Source organism: Ornithorhynchus anatinus, chromosome 16 (genome assembly GCF_004115215.2).
Source record: "Ornithorhynchus anatinus isolate Pmale09 chromosome 16, mOrnAna1.pri.v4, whole genome shotgun sequence".
In the NCBI taxonomy this organism is placed as follows: domain Eukaryota; kingdom Metazoa; phylum Chordata; class Mammalia; order Monotremata; family Ornithorhynchidae; genus Ornithorhynchus; species Ornithorhynchus anatinus.
In genome coordinates, this window is record NC_041743.1 from 40,094,040 (window position 1) to 40,111,735 (window position 17,696).

Genomic DNA, 17,696 nt, shown 5'->3' on the forward strand with positions numbered 1-17,696 from the left:
CCGCTGTCGTGGCTATTTTACAAACTCTAAAAGATACGGTGCGAGTGATTTTTACTTTCTTATCAAGTCCCCTGCGATTTATCTTCTGAGGATTTATAGGCTGGGGGAGTGCAGCTGGAAGTAGAAATAACTTTATTTCCAGAGAAGGGTTCCTGGAGCTTCGATCCTGATCCCCCTGTCTGATTGGATAACAAATAGAAAAACTGGGCATTCCGATAGCAAAAAGCTTTGCAGACCTCATGTGACTTCCTTGAAACATCTTGAGCATGGAAGAGGGAGTGATTTCTCTAGCTATTCTAGAGAGGGGGAATGTGAAATCTCAGAGAGGTGCAATGACTTATCTAAGGTCACACAGCACCGGAGGTAGATTTAGAACACAGAACACCAGTACTGCCAGCCAGTGTGTTGTTTTCTGTGTGTTCTCCACTTTAATTTGACCATGAGACAGGGTAACTATATTGCCACCACCTAACCATGAGACAAAGAGTCCAGTCTGAGGAGTCAGAGGACCTGGGTTCTGATCCCAGCTCCGTCAGTTATTTACTCAGTGTTCTTGGGCGAGTCACTTCACATATCTGAGCCTCAGTTTCCTCATCTGTAAAATGGGGAATATGATACCTGTTCTTCCTCCCATTTAGACTTTGAGCCTCATTTGGATGTAAACTTGTCCTCTAGACTGTAAACTCTTTGTGGGCAGGGAATATATGTTTATTTTTATACTGTACTTTCCCAAGAGCATAGTACAGTGCTCTGCAAAAAAGTAAGTGCTCAGTAAATATGATTGACTAACTGATTGCCTTGTGACTACCCTAGTGCTTATTACAGGGCTTGTCACATAGTAAGTGCTTAACAAGCATTATTATTATTAGTATTATCATAAGATGATAATGCACAATCTTGAATGGGTTCAAATTGATACAGACACAATATCCCTGGCTGGGTTGTGTGAAAGGTACATGAATCTCACTATTATATTTATAAAATGAACTTTTGTTTCACAAAATATGTGACTTACCCCCAGGTGTCTCTCCTTCCCCATCTCTGATCCTCTATTTCTCTCTCTTCACGGGAGGCAGCATGGCCCCGGGAAAAGAGCCCAGGGCGTGGAGGAAACCACCCGTTCTAGTCCCGGCTCTGCCACTGGCCTGCTGTGTGACTTTGGGCACGTCACTTAACCTCTCTGGGCCTCATTATCCCCCTCCTACCTCACCTTGCGGCTCTCCTACTACAACCCAGCCCACACATGTCGCTCCTCTAATTCCAACCTACTCACTCCACTTGGATCTCTATATCAGTCGGAAACTCCTCACCATCAGCTTTAAAGAACTCAGTCATTTCCCTCCCTGCTACCTAACCTCACTGATCTACTACTACAACTCAGTCCACACACTCTGCTCCTCTAATGCCAACCTATTCACCTTCATCTCAACTACTCGCCGCCGACCTCTTGGTCGTATCCTTCCTCTGGCCTGGAACTCTCTCCCCCTTTATATCTAACAGTCCATAACTCTCCCCACCTTCAAAAGCCTCCCCACCTTCAAAATCACATCTCCTCCAACAGGCCTTCCCTGACTAAACCCTCATTTCCTCTATCTGCCTTCTCCGTCTGCATCGCCTGCGCACTTGGCTGTATACCCCACAAGCACTTTGGTATTCACTCCAGCCCCACAGCACGTATATCCCTATCCTTATACTCTATTTCCCTTATAGATATTTCCCTTATCTATCATTTGTTTTAAAGTTTGCCTTCCCCTCTAGACTGAAAGCTCCTTGTGGGCAAGGTTAGTGTTTACTAGCTCTATTGTACTTTCCTACTCTGCACACTCTGCTCTACATACAGTAAGTGCTCAATAAATACAATTGATTGATTGATATGCCCACCCTTACCAGATCAATTTCACTATGGCATCCTGGGAACTGCATCCCACATATCGCCACCAATTCCCCACACCATTTTACCCTCATTCTGACTGCAATTCCGGACCTTGGCCTAGCGGTGTGTATTGGAGAGATTTGGGATAAAGAACTCGGATGGAATTCCCGCCCCTCCCTCCCCTACATTCTCCTTTTGTTTTCCGTCTCTCAGATGCCCGTGGCCGGCCCTGTGCCCCAGTGAGAATTCTCTTCTGGAACCAGCTGGGAGGTGGAGACTTAATTTTCAGGCTATTGAATTTTCCTGCCTGATTCTGGCCATGAGTCAGCTCCGGTGAGTGGGGGGGCGGCTCTGGGGGAGGGAGAGGGAGGAAGGAAGGGAGGGAAGGAGGAAGGAAGGAAAGAAGGGAAGGAAGGAGAAAGGGAGGGATGGGGAGGAGAGATCCTTGGGTTGGTTGCGGAGAGATCTTCGGTTCTGAAGTCTGTTTCGGTTGAGGTAAGAGTTGGCTTAGAACGGTACTCTACGCATAGAAAGTGCTCAATAAAAAACACTGATTGATCGATCTCAACCCCCCACCATCTCCCCTCTTGCCCCCTTCCAGGAAGATCAGCCTTCCCTTTTTCATTCTATTTCATTTTACAGGGGGCAGAGGGATGGAGGAGAGGTGAGGTGGGACAATCGGTGGGACTCCCCACACTAGAAATCAAAGAGGCGGAGCAGGGATGAGGGTGGATTTCTCTCTGTTTCTGTTTCAAGGCAGACACATAAATCAGATGGACTGCAAGAGGAATGATTAGACCCTGGTTAAAGGCAACTCACTGTAGCTCAGACTGTTTAGGCAGGATGAATACATCTATTTAAAAGATATTACTGTTCATACAACTACAGGTTGCATCACCAGAATATCGAACAAATGATATTTTCCATGCTTCTCCACTGGAGATATTAATTCACTAGAAGGCTTGTCTTCTGAAAGCAAAGGCAATAGAAAAAATATATATAAATATATATTGCCCCTAGGATAGCGAGGGAGGGAATTGGCTGCCTCAGCCAACACAGACACATGGAGTGCACAAATATACACATGGTTACGTGCACACTAGCACTCACGACAGTGGAGTTTCTAGTTGTATTTAATAAACAAGCCTTGACAACTCGAGTCTGTCTGGTTTCAGTGAGGCACAGTGTCTGACAATTACTATTAATAATGACAGTAATTATTAAGCGCTTACTAGGTATCAAACCCTGTGTTAAGCACTGGGGTAGTTCCAGGCTAACAATAATAAATGCGGCATTTATTAAGCAGTTACTGTGTGCCAAGCACTGTCCTAAGAGCTGGATAGATAGAAGATAATCAGATAACCTGTACCATATGAGGCGGACAGTCTAGGTAGGAATGAGAACAGGTAATGAGTCCCCATTTTCTAGATGAGGGAACAGGCCTAAAGCAGTTAAGGGACTTGCCCAAAGTCACACAGCAGACAAATGGAAGAGCTGGGATTAGAACCCAAGTCCTCTGATTCCCAGATCTGTGCTCTTTCCAATAGCCCACGCCGCTCCCTGTCCCACTGAGGTTCACAACCTAAGAGGGAGAGAGAGCCGGTATCATATCTTCATTTACATCCGAGGAAACTGAGGCTCAGAGAGCTTAAGTGATTTGCCCAAGGTCCCGCATCAGGCCTGTGGCAACCCTGGGACTAGAATCCAGGTTACCTGATTCCTGGTGCCGTGCTCTTTCCACCAGACCACTCTGCTTGAGCAGTTGTTTTTTTTTTAACTAGGTGCCAGACACTGAACTAAGCCCTGGGGTGGATAACAGTTATTCGAGTTTCATCCAGAACACAGTAAGTACTCAACAAGTTCTACTGAATGAATGAATAACCCAGGCCTCCCAAACTAGACCTTTAGTGAGATGCAATTGGTTTTATTATCTGTCTCCCCTGCTAGATAGTAAAGTCCTTGAGGGCAGGGATAGTACCTACCTACTATCCAGTACTCTCCCAAGTGCTTAAAACAATAGTCTGCACAGAGAAAGCACTCAGTAAATACTCTAGATTGATTGGGTTCTCATCAGGTGGCTTTTGACTAACCAAGTAGCATATGGCCCTAGTAATTTTCATTTTGGTTGTTAATAGATCCTCCTATCTCTGAGTTTAGCAGGCCTGGATGGAGTTGGAATGAGAAGCAGTGTGGTCTAGTGGAAAGAGCACGGGCCTGAGAGGGTTTTAACACAGCTCCCCACACTGCTCAGGCCCGTGCACCGATCAGGGTTTTAATCCTGGCTCCGCCACTTGTCTGCTGTGGGACCTTGGACAAGTCACTTTGCTTTTTTGGGCCTCAGTTCCCTCATCTGTAAAATGGGGATTAAGACTGTGGAGCCCTATGTGGGTTAGGGACTGTGTTCAACCTGATTATCCTGTATCTAGGATAATGCTTAGTAAGGTGCCTGGCACATTGTAAGCGCTTAAATACCATAAAACCCCCCCACAAAAACAAGCAACCAAAAGCCCCCCGACTCTCCCAAACTTCAGAACTGGTCTTCCAAGAGGAGTGGATGGGCAGACTGAGGGAGAGTAATCTACCCTGTTAGTGACTGCCAACTCTGTTATATTGTACTGTCCCAAGCATTTAGTACAGTGCTCTGCACACAGTAAGCGCTCAACAGATACTACTGACCGGTTGATTAGTGTCCAACCCCCCTGACTAGAAGATGCAGAGGTGAAGGTGGAAGGGATGGCTGCTTGTCCCCTTACCTCCGAGCCACACACATTTCTTCTTCCATTGAAAGAGGAGGAGGTGGAAGGGCCGTGAAGAAAAAATTCAGTTTCCCCGGGTTCAGTCAAGGAGGAAAATGGTTCCATTCTAAGCGATTATGCAGTGCAGAGAGGCTCTCCCCTTTGGCGAATGTCACTCCCCGTTCCAGACAGGTCTGAGAAAGTGACATCTCAGTGTTTCCCATTTTGCTTAGCTCCTTCCCATCTCAGATGTTTGGAGAGACAGGAGCAATACATAGCCCTCCTCCCGGCCTAGTGGAAGGAGACCTCGGTTCTAATCCCAGCTCTGCTCCTGGTCTTGCTATATGACCTTGGGCAAGTCACTGGGCTTCCTTTTCCTCATCTGTAAAATGGGAACAAGATATCTTCTCTCTCTACACTTCAATTGTCAGCCCCATGTGGGACAGAGACTTAGTGTGGTCCTTCAGACACAACTCACCACACTGCTCAATAAATACCACTGAATGATTGATTATCGTGGATCTACTCCAGATCTGAGCAGTGTTGGGCACATCTTAAGCTCTTTCTCAATTCCGTCGTTATTATCATAGGAGCAGAGGGAGTGTTTGACCGCTGGAAGGGGGATTGTGGGATTAGAGAGTGTGGGGTGGCAATGTCCCGGCTGGACATGGCTGTCCGCTCTTCTCCCTTCCACCGGCCACGATCCTGAACCAGTAGTCTGACATCGCTCCGTCTGGGGTTGGCCAAGCCTGGTCTTGGAGAGGCCAGGGGGATCCAGGCTGTGGGAGGGAGGTGGGTCGTGACTTCCTCATGACTTCTGCCTCTGCCATTGGCCCGCATCACTGCCTGGCCCCTCTCCCCATCTGCCGTGCTCACTGCCCCCAAGGATGCTGGGATGCCCTGGGCGGGGACACTTGGAGGCAATGGGGGCATAAGTGGGCGGGAGAGAGTCTCTAACTCCTCCATCAACACATCTCTGGCAGAAAATGGGAAAAGAAGATGACAAATTTAAATAAGAAAAGCAGGCAAGCAATTTGGTGGTAAACCCCGGGACGGCATCTTGTAGCTTATATTCCCCTCGCGACGGGGGTCTGATTAAGGCAAACTTTCCTGATTCGGTGCGGTGACTGCACAAAGAATTTGTTTCCAAGGAAACACGGATCTTTGCATGTCCAGTGTGACTGGGAGCTCGGGAAAGATGCTGCAAGCAGACATCAGATTCCAGTTGGCACAGCTGACCTCTAGGTACCCCTCCCTCACATGACCCCCCTCTTCTTCCTGTCACCTTCATTCATTCTATCATATTTATTGAGCGCTTACTGTGTGCAGAACACTATACTAAGCACTTGGGAGAGTGCAATGCAACAATAAACACTGTACTTTCTTCGGCTGCACACTTGGCAGGGAGTGAGAACTGTTACACTCTATCCCACTCCATTTATGGGAGGAATGGGTCTATAGTTAGGGAGTCTGTCTCTAATAAAATAATGATAATAGTAATAATGATGATAATGGCACTTTTTAAATGCTTACTAGGTACTAAATACTTTACTAAGCACTGGGGAAGATATAAGAAATCGAGTTGGTTATAGCCCCTGTCCCACCTGGGGCCCAGAGTTGAAGTAGGAGGGAGAACAGGAAGAAGCAGACAAATTGTAGAGCCAGGATTAGAACCCAGGTTCTTTGACTCCTTGGCTCGTGCTCTTTTCACTAGGTCACAATTCCCCTACACCTTCCAAATATACAGGCCAGATCCATTAGTCCCAGGCAATGTCAGTCACCACTTCAATCCTCTTGGCTCTGAAAGAATGATGTTTCCTGTTCCAGTTTCCTTCAGATTTGACTGGGGTTGGAATATAGACCTGTTGAGCCAGGCCTTTCCTGGCCACAGGCTTCAGGGCACTGAAGAGCGATGACAGCATCCAGCTGGGAATGGTCAATGAGCCTTGGTCCTGAGCCTGGGCCAGAGAATCAGAAGTCTTGGGTCCTTACCCAGATCTGCCACATATCTGCTGTGTGACCTAGGGCAAGTCACTTAATTTCTCTCAGCCTCTGTTACCTCTTCTGTTAAACAGGGATTAAGACCGTGAGCCCCATGTGGGACATGGCCTGTGTCCAACTGGAGTAACTTGTATCTGTCCTACTACGGTACCTAGCACGTGTCAGCACTTAACAAATACCATGAAAAAAAATCAAGAAGGAACAAGCCGCACCCCAGACTTTCCAATGTCTCCCCTCTCTTACCCCTTCTGATACTGGGGGGTACGGTAGAGTCATGCTTGTAGGGGAGGAGGACAGTGTACACTGTGGCAAAGCTCCTAGGTAAAGAATTGGCTAGATGCTGTCCAACTGCCACAATGGTAATATCAATCTCCAAACTATCCTTTGACTGTGAGGTTTAGATGATCACTGTTTTAGCTGATGTATTCCCATAATCATTTACATATGTTCCCTAGACCCAAAAGGGAAGGAAAGTTAATTAATATTTGTAATGTTTTGATATCCTTGGTGGAAAAGCACTCATTAAACTAGGGACAGGTTATTATTATGTTATTATTTTGGAGGGAAAAGGTTCAACTGTTCATTATCATCATCAACAGTATTTATTGAGTATCTTCTATGTACAGGACAGATCATTAGCCACTTTAGAAATAGACCAAGGTAGGCAGGAAATGTGCCTACCAACTCTATTAATTAATTAATGTTGGTATTTGTTAAGCGCTTACTATGTGCACAGCACTGTTCTAAGCGCTGGGGGAGACACGGGGGAATCAGGTTGTCCCACATGGGGCTCACAGTCTTAATCCCCATTTTACAGATGAAGTAACTGAGGCCCAGAGAAGTGAAGTGACTTGCCCACAGTCACACAGCTGACAAGTGGCAGAGCTGGGATTTGAACTCATGACCTCTGACTCCAAAGCCCATGCTCTTTCCACTGAGCCATGCTGCTGTTGTATTGTGTTCTCCCAAGCGCTTATTACACAGAAAGCACTCAATAAATACCACTGGCTGATTGAGTGATTGCATTGATGAGTGGAAATAGCACGAGTTTGGGAGTCAAAAGACCTGGATTCTAATCCCAGCTTTGCTGATTGCTTGCTGTATGACTATGAACAAGTCGCTTAACTTCTCTGGGCCTCAATTTCCTTAACTGTAAAATGGGGATCCAATACCATAAAAAAAGATGTGGCCCCTTCCTTGAAGGAGTTTGCAGTGGAATGGGGATGACAGACACAGAGGATATGCAGTAGTTGAAAGAATGTGAGAATAGATAAAAGTAACCGTCACAGGAGGATAAACCAATCAATAACGAATAAAGAGATAATTACTCAGGAGTCTTGAGGGGGCTGGGGGTGGGGGGGTGGGTGGAGGAATATGTCCAGAATGGAATGGAGCCAGGTGTGGGGGGAGAGGGAAGTTTAATTTGAGAAGAACTCCTGGAAAAGAGTATTGTTTAGATGGATTTTCCAGGAACAGGGGGATGTGATTTGGCAAAGCGAAACAGGTAGGGTGTTTCCTAAAGGGGAGTGGAATGGAAGAGGCGAGAGGAAAGAATGGTTAGGAAATAGAGCGTAACAATAATAACTGTGGCATTTGTTAAGTGCTTACTATATGACAAGCATTCAAGTACTGTACAAAAGACAAGACAAGCAGGTTAGACACAGTCCCTATCCCACATACGGCTCGCAGTCTAAGTAGGAGGGAGAACAGGGATTGAATCACCATTTTACAGATGAGGAAACTGAAGCACAGAGAAGAGGAGTGACTCGTCCAAGGTCACACGGCAGGCAAGTGGCTGAGCGAGGATTAGAACCCAGGTCCTCTGAGTCCCAGCCCAGTGCACTTGCCACTGGGTCACGCTCCCTGCGGGCAGAGAACGAATATTCTGGTTCTGTTGGGAGCTCCCAAACACAGTGCCTGGGGAGCATGATAAATTAAAAACATTAGTAGTGCTTCTATTTGCTGGGGAAGGGAAGGAATCAATCAATCATATTTATTGAGCACTTAGTATGTGCAGAGCATAGTACTAAGCTCTTGGGAGAGTACAATACAACAACAGAATTGGTGGACATGTTCTCTGCCCACCACGAGGAATCATAATGATAATAATGATGGTATTTGTTAAGCACTTACTATGTGCCAAGCACTGTTCTAAGCGCTGGGGTAGATACAAGATAATAAGGTTGTCCTACATGGGGCTCACGGTCTTAATCCCCATTTTACAGATGAGGTAAATGAGGCACAGAGAACTTGAGTGATTCGCCCAAAGTCACGCAGCTGACAAGTGGCAGAGCTGGGATTAGAACCCATGACCTCTGACTTCCAAGTCCAGGCTCTTTCCACTATGACTCGCTGCTTCTCTAAGAGGACAATTGGGAATGAGGGTGTCCCCGTTGGAGAGTCTTGAAACCAATCAATCAGTGGTATTTACTGGGTGTTTACTGTGTGCAGAGCACTGCTTAAGTTTTAGGAGAGTACAGTACAACAGCATTGGTAAACACAATCCATGCTCACAAAGAGCTACAGTTTACAGGGGGAGACAGACATTAAAATAGATGATGGTTAGGGGAAATAGCAAAATATAAGGATATTTACAGAACCACTGTGGGGCTGACGCATCAAACTAAGGGTCAGAAGCCTCTGCTTTCTGGTGCAGGAATGCGGGGCCATCCTTACATCTGTCTACATCTCATGCATGATAATAATAATAATAATAACTGCGGTATTTGTAAAGTCCTTACTTTGTGCCAAGCACTGGGGTAGAAACAAGCTAATCAGGTCAAACACAGTGCCTCTCACACATGGGGCTCACAGTCTAAGAAGGAGGGAGAACAGGGGATTCAATTTACAGGTGAGAAAACTGAGGCACAGAGAAGTTAAGTGACTTGCCCAAGGCCACACAGTAGGTAAATGGCATAGTTCTGATTAGAACACAGGCTCTCTTTCCACCAGACCACACTGCTTCTTCTGACAGACAACACTGTCCAAACCTTCAAGAACAGCTGATGTAGATTCATTCCATTCTTGGCTGCTGCAAAATGTTACCCGTCTTCAAGGATGTGAAGGAAGAATGCATGGAGATGAGGGCTGGGTGGAGATGTTTTCATTTCCACCGCAGGCCGGGCAAGAGTCAGGAAAGAAAGAGGCTGAAATTGCAGCCAGAGGACGGTTAAGGAGGCCGAGTGGTCTTGAAGCATTTGGTTCTCTGCCCGGGTTGATCCTCCCTCAAAGAAGTAGGACAAACTAGCAGACATCCCAAGCTCCCTTCTGGCCCAAAGACTCCACTGTCATTGCCTTGGTTGGATTTGCCTTAGAGCAAGGCCTTATGGGCTTTCCCAGAAGCCCTTGCTCTAAGTAAGGCCTACGAGCCGAAGCCAGCTTAGCTCGAATAGAGGGGCTTGGCGAGGTGAGGGCCAGTCAGATTGTGGGATGTGCCTTGGGGCCTCATCCTTCCTGGGTCCCCAATTCTACCGCTTCTGGTGTGGCCAACTGGCTGAGTGGACCTGGGATGGCAGGAGACAGTCCCCCGTCGGAAGGCCTGCAGAAGGTTGGTTTTGGTGGCATCGGGTCTTCGAATCCGTTGGCTAACCCCATATAAAAGAAGCTTCCAAAATGGAACGTAAGATCCCAGATCATCTCCTCCCAGGTTCCCTTCACCAGGATCTTTTTTGCTTCCCCATTGATTGCAATTTCAGAGCCTGGGAAGGAAATACTCATTTTAACTGAGTTAATTTTAAATGTCAACCCATATTGGCTGGGGAGGGTTAATTAGCAGGAAAAGCAGGGCTCTCAGAGCCTTAATTTCAGCAGGTGCAGCCAACCCTGAAGAGAATACAGATATTGCCATTAGCTACACTTTCTTAATTTGACTCCAAATGTTAGTCAATAACAATAACAAATGACGAGAGACCAGTTCAGGGAGTGGGGGCTTTCGCCAGCCCTCTCCTGGGGAAGCGTCTAATTGAGGTCTAACAGGATGGCGAAACTGCTTAATAGCACTCCAGCCAGTCGGCTCTGAAGACTTAATCGGCTTGGATGGAACCTAAGGTGCCTTGTGGTGGCCCAAGTCGGGTGTCCTTGTGGCCATTGGGAAAGGCCCTGGTCGTTCTCACGGTGCTCAATAAAACATAACTGTTAGACATGCTCCCTGCCCGCAAGGAGTTTATAATCCACTTGTGGCCAATCCTGCCCTGTGCTGTGTGTAAAAATGTCCTCGGACTTTTGTCTCCTGAAGAATTTTAGAAGAGTTTATGTGTATAGAAACTTAAGTTTCGAGAGGAGCATTGTAATTTCCATCTGGTTTGGTTTATCTCCTCTTTCTCTTTTTGAACAAGAAATTAACCTTCTTCTGTGTCTCATTTATGCACATCTGGGAGTGTCTAGAGAATCTCTGAATTTCTCTCAGACTTCTCTCCTAAGCTTCCTGAGGGCTGGTGGGTAATCACTAATAAAAATAACTGTGGTATTTGCTAAGTGCTTATCCTGTGTCAAGCATTAGAATGGATACAAGATAAGCAGGCCAGACGCGGTCCCTGTCCTCTGTGGGGCTCACATTCTAATGAGAAGAGGGAGAACCTGTATTTAATCCCCATTTAACAAATGGGGAAACCGAGGTGCAGAGAAGGCTGAGTTTCTTGCGCAGAGTCACCCAGCAGGCCATGGCTGTGTTGGGATTATTATAATTACCATTATTTAACTAGCAGTAAATAACGATAATAAAAACAGTACTTATTAGGAGTTTACCCTGTGCCTCACACTGTACTGAGGGCTGGGGTAAATGCAAGATAATCAGGTTGGACGTAGTCCTTGTCCTACATGGGGCTCACAGTCTAAGTAGGAGGGAGTAGGATTGAATTCCCATTTTACAGATGAAGGAACTGAGGCACAGAGAAGTTAAGGGATTGGGCCAAGGTCACATAGTAGACAAGTGGCAGAGCTGGGATTAGAATCCAACTCTCCTGATTTTCAGGCCTGGGCTCTTTCCAGTAAGCCACACTGCTTCTCCTCTGGAGACCTAGGTAGAGTAACCAGTCTGAGGCATTTACTCCCTTATGAGTCATGAGAACATTGTGCTTCGAAATTTCTGTAGCAGAGGGGCAAGACACCGCTACTTTTTTTCAAACATCTTTTTTGTTTCTTTTATTCTACAGGAGGGAGAATAACAGGGAATCCAAGAAACCCATAATGTTATTATGTCAGGCCCGTTGAATTCCAAATTCAGTGGATCACTGCTTTTCATTTGCATTTATCTGTAAAAAATGGTTTCAAACACCATGTGCGAAAACCGTTATAAAACACCAATACGGTGTAATTTGATTTTACCGCAGAACTGACAGGCGTGGATCAGGAGTGGGATATTATCAATTAGAAACCCAACAGAGCGTGCTCTCTCTCTCCTGATTGTTCAAAAAGCTCTTGTCAAGGGCTGGTAAAGACCACAGCTGCCTCCATATAGGTAGAATGACTTTTTATTCAGGATACAATAGAACCGAGGGGATTTCTAGGGCTTTGTTCGTGCTCAGAACGGGCCGCAGAGCAGCATGCTGGATGCCAAGCACACCCGGACCTGAAGAAAGTAAAAGCAGAAACTCTGGTTCACTGCTTTTAATTCAGAGTGACCAAAAGTCCACAGTATTAAAGGGACATTGCTAATAAAGTTCCCCACTAAATTTACCAGTCTTCAGTCATGGGCTCTTAGCCCATCTCCCTGATGAAGCAAAAAAAGGAGTGAATGAAATGGAATCAACTTTCTTTACACACTCGCTTGGGCCCAATTTGTTATTTGTCTGTGAGACTGGGCAAGGGGCTGTTTGCAAGGCTAGTTGCCTGTTCCTCTCCAAATCGAGCAGAAACTCACCGGCAGCTTTAAGGTACTCAATCAGCTCTCTTCCCTCCAAGTTTATCCTTGCTTCTCTTTCACTAAAATCCCACCCGGACACTTTGCTTCTCTAATCCAATTTACTCACTGGGCCTCAGTCCCATCTCTCAAGCCATCCACCCCCTTGCTCATACACTTCCTCCCTCCTGGAGCTCCCTCCTTCTTCACCTCTGGCAGACCATCGCTCTCCCCATCTTAAAATTACATCTTCAGGAAGCCTTCCCTGGCTAACTTCTCAGGTCCCCATCTTATTTCCCTCCCTTCTGCATGAACTATGCCCTACAGTCTTCACCCCCTAAGCCCTTAGATACTTATTTCACCCCCACCCTCAGAGCACTTACGGACATACCATCACTTATTTCTCTTAGTTGTCATCTATTTAAATATATGTCTTTCCCGGGAGACTGTAAGTTTCTTGAGGGCAGAGACTGCTAACTATTGTACTCTTCCAACTGCTTAGTACGGTGCTCTGCAAGTTCATTATGGGCAGGGAATGTGTCCACTAATTCTGCTGTATTATGCTTTCCCAAGCACTTACCAAAGTGTTCTGCTCATAGTAAGCACTCAGTAAATACCATTGATTGAAGGCTGGTTAAAAGAAAGAGAATGGGTTGTATCAACCTCATTATAGTCATCATCATCAACATCAGTACATCAGTCAATCAATCACTGGTATTTGTTGAGCGTTTAGTGTGCAGGGCACAGGACTTGGGAAGGTACCTCACAGCAGAGTTGTTAAATGCAATCTCTGGCCACAAGGAGCTCATAGTCTTAGAAAATAAGAATATTTACATAAGGACTGTGGCACTGGGGTGTTACATAGTATTAATCAAGCACTTACTTTATGCAACACGCTCTGCTGGGCACTTGGGGGGAACTTCAAGGGAAGTGAAGGGGAATTCTGTCATTGAAGTCAAAATGGGACAAAAGATGATGCTAACGGATGGCAAGATTGCACCCACGAGTCAGGGTATAATTGAGAGAGAATCTCAAGGACACTGTGGGCATCCACTGAGTCCAGCTGGGGACCCTTTTCAGCCCCTTATGTCATTCAGGTTGGGCACTGCTCAGACCCCAGGATTTAAGAGGGGAAAGATATATTCAGTCTACTCCCAGCAGGACATAAACTTGCATTCTTTTTAGCAGCAGTTGGGGAAGGAGGGGGTCAATTAAAGATTTAAATATGTAAGGTGACACTACTGCAGTTGGATGTGGCGTTACTACTCTCTAAGACCACCCTCACTTTGACAAGAAGGAATGGGTTGAAAGCGCAGCAGGAGGGCTCTAGGTTAGACTTGAGAAAGAATTTCCTAGCCGAAAGGGCCGGGGGACACAGAAATGCTGGAGAGACAGAGGTCGAGGGGATATTTAAGAAAAGGATGAACTTTCCTTTCATAAATGATTTGGTTGCAGACCTGCCTGGAAGCAGAAGGATGGAATCCATGACTTCTCGGGACCCCAGACATATGAGTCATGAAGCACATGGAACAGAAGCAGAGAACTTCAAAATCCAGTAAGGGAACAAATAGGCTTAAGTGCCAATAATTTACAGAGCTGTTGGAAAAGTGTTGGTGGATTGACCAAGGTCATGCAGGGTTATTCTGAGAAGACTTCCTGGAGGAAGTGAGATTTCAGTAAATTTTGAAGGAGAAGAGGGATTAGAGTCAGAGTGGTTGGGAGTCCATCCACATTATCAAGGCAGTCAGTACCGCTCCTCTAATTTAACTGTATAAATTCTTTGAAAACAGGGATCATAGTTTTAAGCTCCTTGTGGGCAGGGAATGTGCCTATTTTTTGTTATATTTTACTCTTCCAAGTGCTTAACACAGAGGTTTGCACACAGTAAGCACACGATAAATACGAATGAGTGAATAGCATACTCCCCCAAGTACTCAGACCAGTGTTCTGCCCAGGCACTCCATAAACACTACTGACTCATCAATTGAGCTGGCCAGGAAAGATTTACGGTTCACAAGTTGCTTTGAGGTGCCAAGGTGCAATCTCCAAATCCCTCTGGGACTCACCGCTGGGGACCCAGCAATGGGAAACTGTGGGATAGATTTCCTGATTAATAATAGTAATAATAATGATATTGATTAAGTGCTTACTATGTGCTAAGCCCTGGGGCTAATACAACATAATCAGCTTGGACACAATCTCTCTCCCACAGAATGTTCGTGATCTAAGAGGTGGGAAGAGTAGGAATTTTACCCCCATTTTACGGAGGAGGAAACTGAAGCTCAGAGAAGTTAAGTAACTTGCCCAAGGTCACACAGCTGCCTCAGGCCTAGAACCCGGGTCTCCTGAATTCCAGATTCTCTTTTCACTAGTCCGATAGAGTCCCAGCTGCTTAGTGCAGTGTTCTGCACAGAGTAAGTGCTTAATAAATGCAATTGACTGATTGACTGAGAGACCACACTGTTTCTCTCAGAACAACCTCATTTTGATTGCTGAGCAGAATGGCTCTTTGGGCTCGGGAGCAAGGGATCCCCAGAGCCGAGCCTGTCGAGGAATGGACAGGGGCGCAAACACCCCACCAACCTATAGCATTCTCCTGGTGTGGGAGAATGCTGACTGATCTATTGCTAAGAGACCTGCCAAAAGACAAGCCTGGAGCCCTGACAAGGGGAGAGCTGAAAGATTTAACCCCCAGATGGATTTTTGGGGGCCTCAGTGACTTGTCTACACGGCTTAAATGAACCAGATCACTGCCAAAACTTCCCCCTAGCAACCTCTGTAGCCTTTGCTTTTTTTTGGAGTTTGTAATCCACTTGATAACCATCATGTTTCAAGTGTGGATTTAGCAAACTGGATTTTTCAGCAGAAAGTAGCAAATTCTGTTTCAGCAAAACCTGATAGTCAGAGCCATTCTCACCGTAAGTGTCCCGAGCTGGATTAAAATCAGATGGGTTTAAGGCACAGGCAGTCTAGTGCCCGCTGACCCTCCAGTCAAAATTTTTCCCCTCCCAGAAGCAAAGGTGCCCTCTTGAAAGCTCAACTCCCCCAGGACATGATCAGAGCAGCCCCAGTGAGACCCTGGAACAGCCGTTAGGGACACCTTCGAGGGCAGTGGCCTGGAGGAGCTGCTCCTTCGGCTCAGTGTCTAAAGGAGCCCTGTGACAGAGGGTGAGCCAAGCACCCTGGTGCCAAAAACACCCCACTGCTGGACAGATGGCACGGTCACCATGCACCATGCTCCTGGGGATCACTGGCTAACTCAGAAGGCCCTGCTGTGTGACCTTGGGCAAGTTCACTTCACTTCTCTGGGCCTCAGTGACCTCATCTGTAAAATGGGGACTGAGAATGTGAGCCCCGAGAGGGACGGGGACTGTATCCAAACTGATTTGCTTGTATCCACCCTAGTGTTTAGTACAGTGCCTGGCACATAGTAAGTACTTAACAAACACCATCATTGTTATTATTATTATTAATAAAAGGATTGCAAGACTGGATCGTGTGAGGAAGGGAATCTGCTATGAAAGTAAAGATGCAGCTTGTATGTGATGGGAAGGGCCTCTCCCGTACAGGTGAATATGGTACACACCAAGTATTCTGGAGGGGTGGTGGTAGATTGGCCTCTCTAGGAGAACGGTCACCGAACGCAGTGAGCCTTAGATGAACAAGAGGGGTGACTAATTAGTCTGTGTGCTCATTGTCTTTTGCAGATTGAAGCAACATGCATCTCGACGTAATTATGCAGCTGCCTACAGTCCCCTCCAGCTTGATTAAACAGCCGCTGCAAAGACGCCCAGGTCTGTGGTTAGTAATGGACAGAAATATCCCCTTCTTAGGAGCAACAATTACCCTCTTCTTTCTACTGTTCAGTTGACAAGTGGGCACAAGTTCCTATGGCTGCTGGAGATTTTGCCGGGCTGTGATTCCTGGCCTTTTATTTTCCGAGAAGGAATGGGCTTCAAAGGCACTCAGAGGCTGCACCTGTAAAGTCTGTTCTACGTGGGCAGCACTATGGCTACCTAAGGGTTGAAATACTCATGCCCCCTCACCCCCCTGCAATGCAGGACTTATGACCATGTATATTTTGTTGCTTCCTCTTAGCGGTAATTGACTTTCAGGATCTGTCTCTCCTGCTAGACTGTAAGCTCCTTGAGAGCAGGGATCCTGTCCACCAACCCTAATGTCCCCTCCCGAGTAGTTAGTCCAGTGTTCTGAAGCTCCTCGAGGGCAGGGACCATGTCTACTAACTCTGTCATAGTCTCCCAAGTGCTTAGTATAGTGTTCTACACACAGTAGACTACAAGCTTCTTGAGGGCAGGGATCGTGCCCCTGTCCTCCCCCAAGCATTTAGTACAGGGCTATACATACCTTAGGTGCTCAAAAAATACGTCTACTGCTGCTATTTTTACTATCATGGAAAATAATTGTGGTATTTATTAAGTGCTTACTGTGTGTCAGGCACCATACTACATGCTGGGGTAGATGCAAGATAATCCGGTTGAACACAGTCCCTGTCCCATAGGGGCTCATAGTCTTAATCCCCATTTTACAGATGAGGAAACTGAGACACAGAGAAGTGAAGTCATTTGCCCAAGGTTACACAGCAGACAAGTGGTGGATCCAGGATTAGAACCCAGATCCTGACGCCCAGCCCTGTATCTGGTGTTGTTTTCAGAGATCTCTGAGGGAGGAAGGTTGGAGAAGAAAAGGAGGTAAACCCCCCACGTAGGGAATGGCTTTCGCTTAATCAACAGTATTCACTGAGCATTTACTCTGTGCAGAAGCACTCTACTATGGGCTTTTCCCTCTAGACTTAAGCTTGTTGTGGGCAGGGATTGTGTCTGTTATATTATACTCTCCCAAGCGCTTACTGCAGAGCCCTGCACATAGTAAGCACCAATAAATACAATTGATTGATTTGATTAATACAATATAATCGAGTCGGTAGACACGAGTCCTACTCCCGTACTTAAGGACTGGGGGCTGAGTTCATGAATGAGGAGGGTAGCAGGGGGAGTAGATTTACTTGGTGGGTGTGGAAGGAAAGGGGTGCCGGTTGTTAGCGAGTTGATAACCAGTTGAGAGGAAAGGGGAAGGAGCCGCTCCCAGGGCCTGGAGGCATGTGTCTGCAGCTCAGCTGCTGCTCTGAACATCCCATCCCATCGGACCGTGGGTGCTAAAGGGGTCACCGATTCCACCACCGAGTCGGGCGGCGGGGGACCAGAACTGGCATCGCACACTTCACACCCAGCCC

The 17,696-nt window shown here is 46.5% G+C and overlaps 1 long non-coding RNA gene across 1 annotated transcript; it reads left to right on the forward strand.

Moving 5' to 3' along the window:
* Positions 1–3,657: 3,657 nt before the first annotated feature.
* LOC114817487 lies at positions 3,658–16,240 on the forward strand. The gene is made up of 3 exons (XR_003765346.2): positions 3,658–3,717; positions 13,901–14,000; positions 16,153–16,240. It is a non-coding gene; the product is annotated as an uncharacterized LOC114817487 (long non-coding RNA).
* The last annotated feature ends 1,456 nt before the right edge of the window (positions 16,241–17,696 follow it).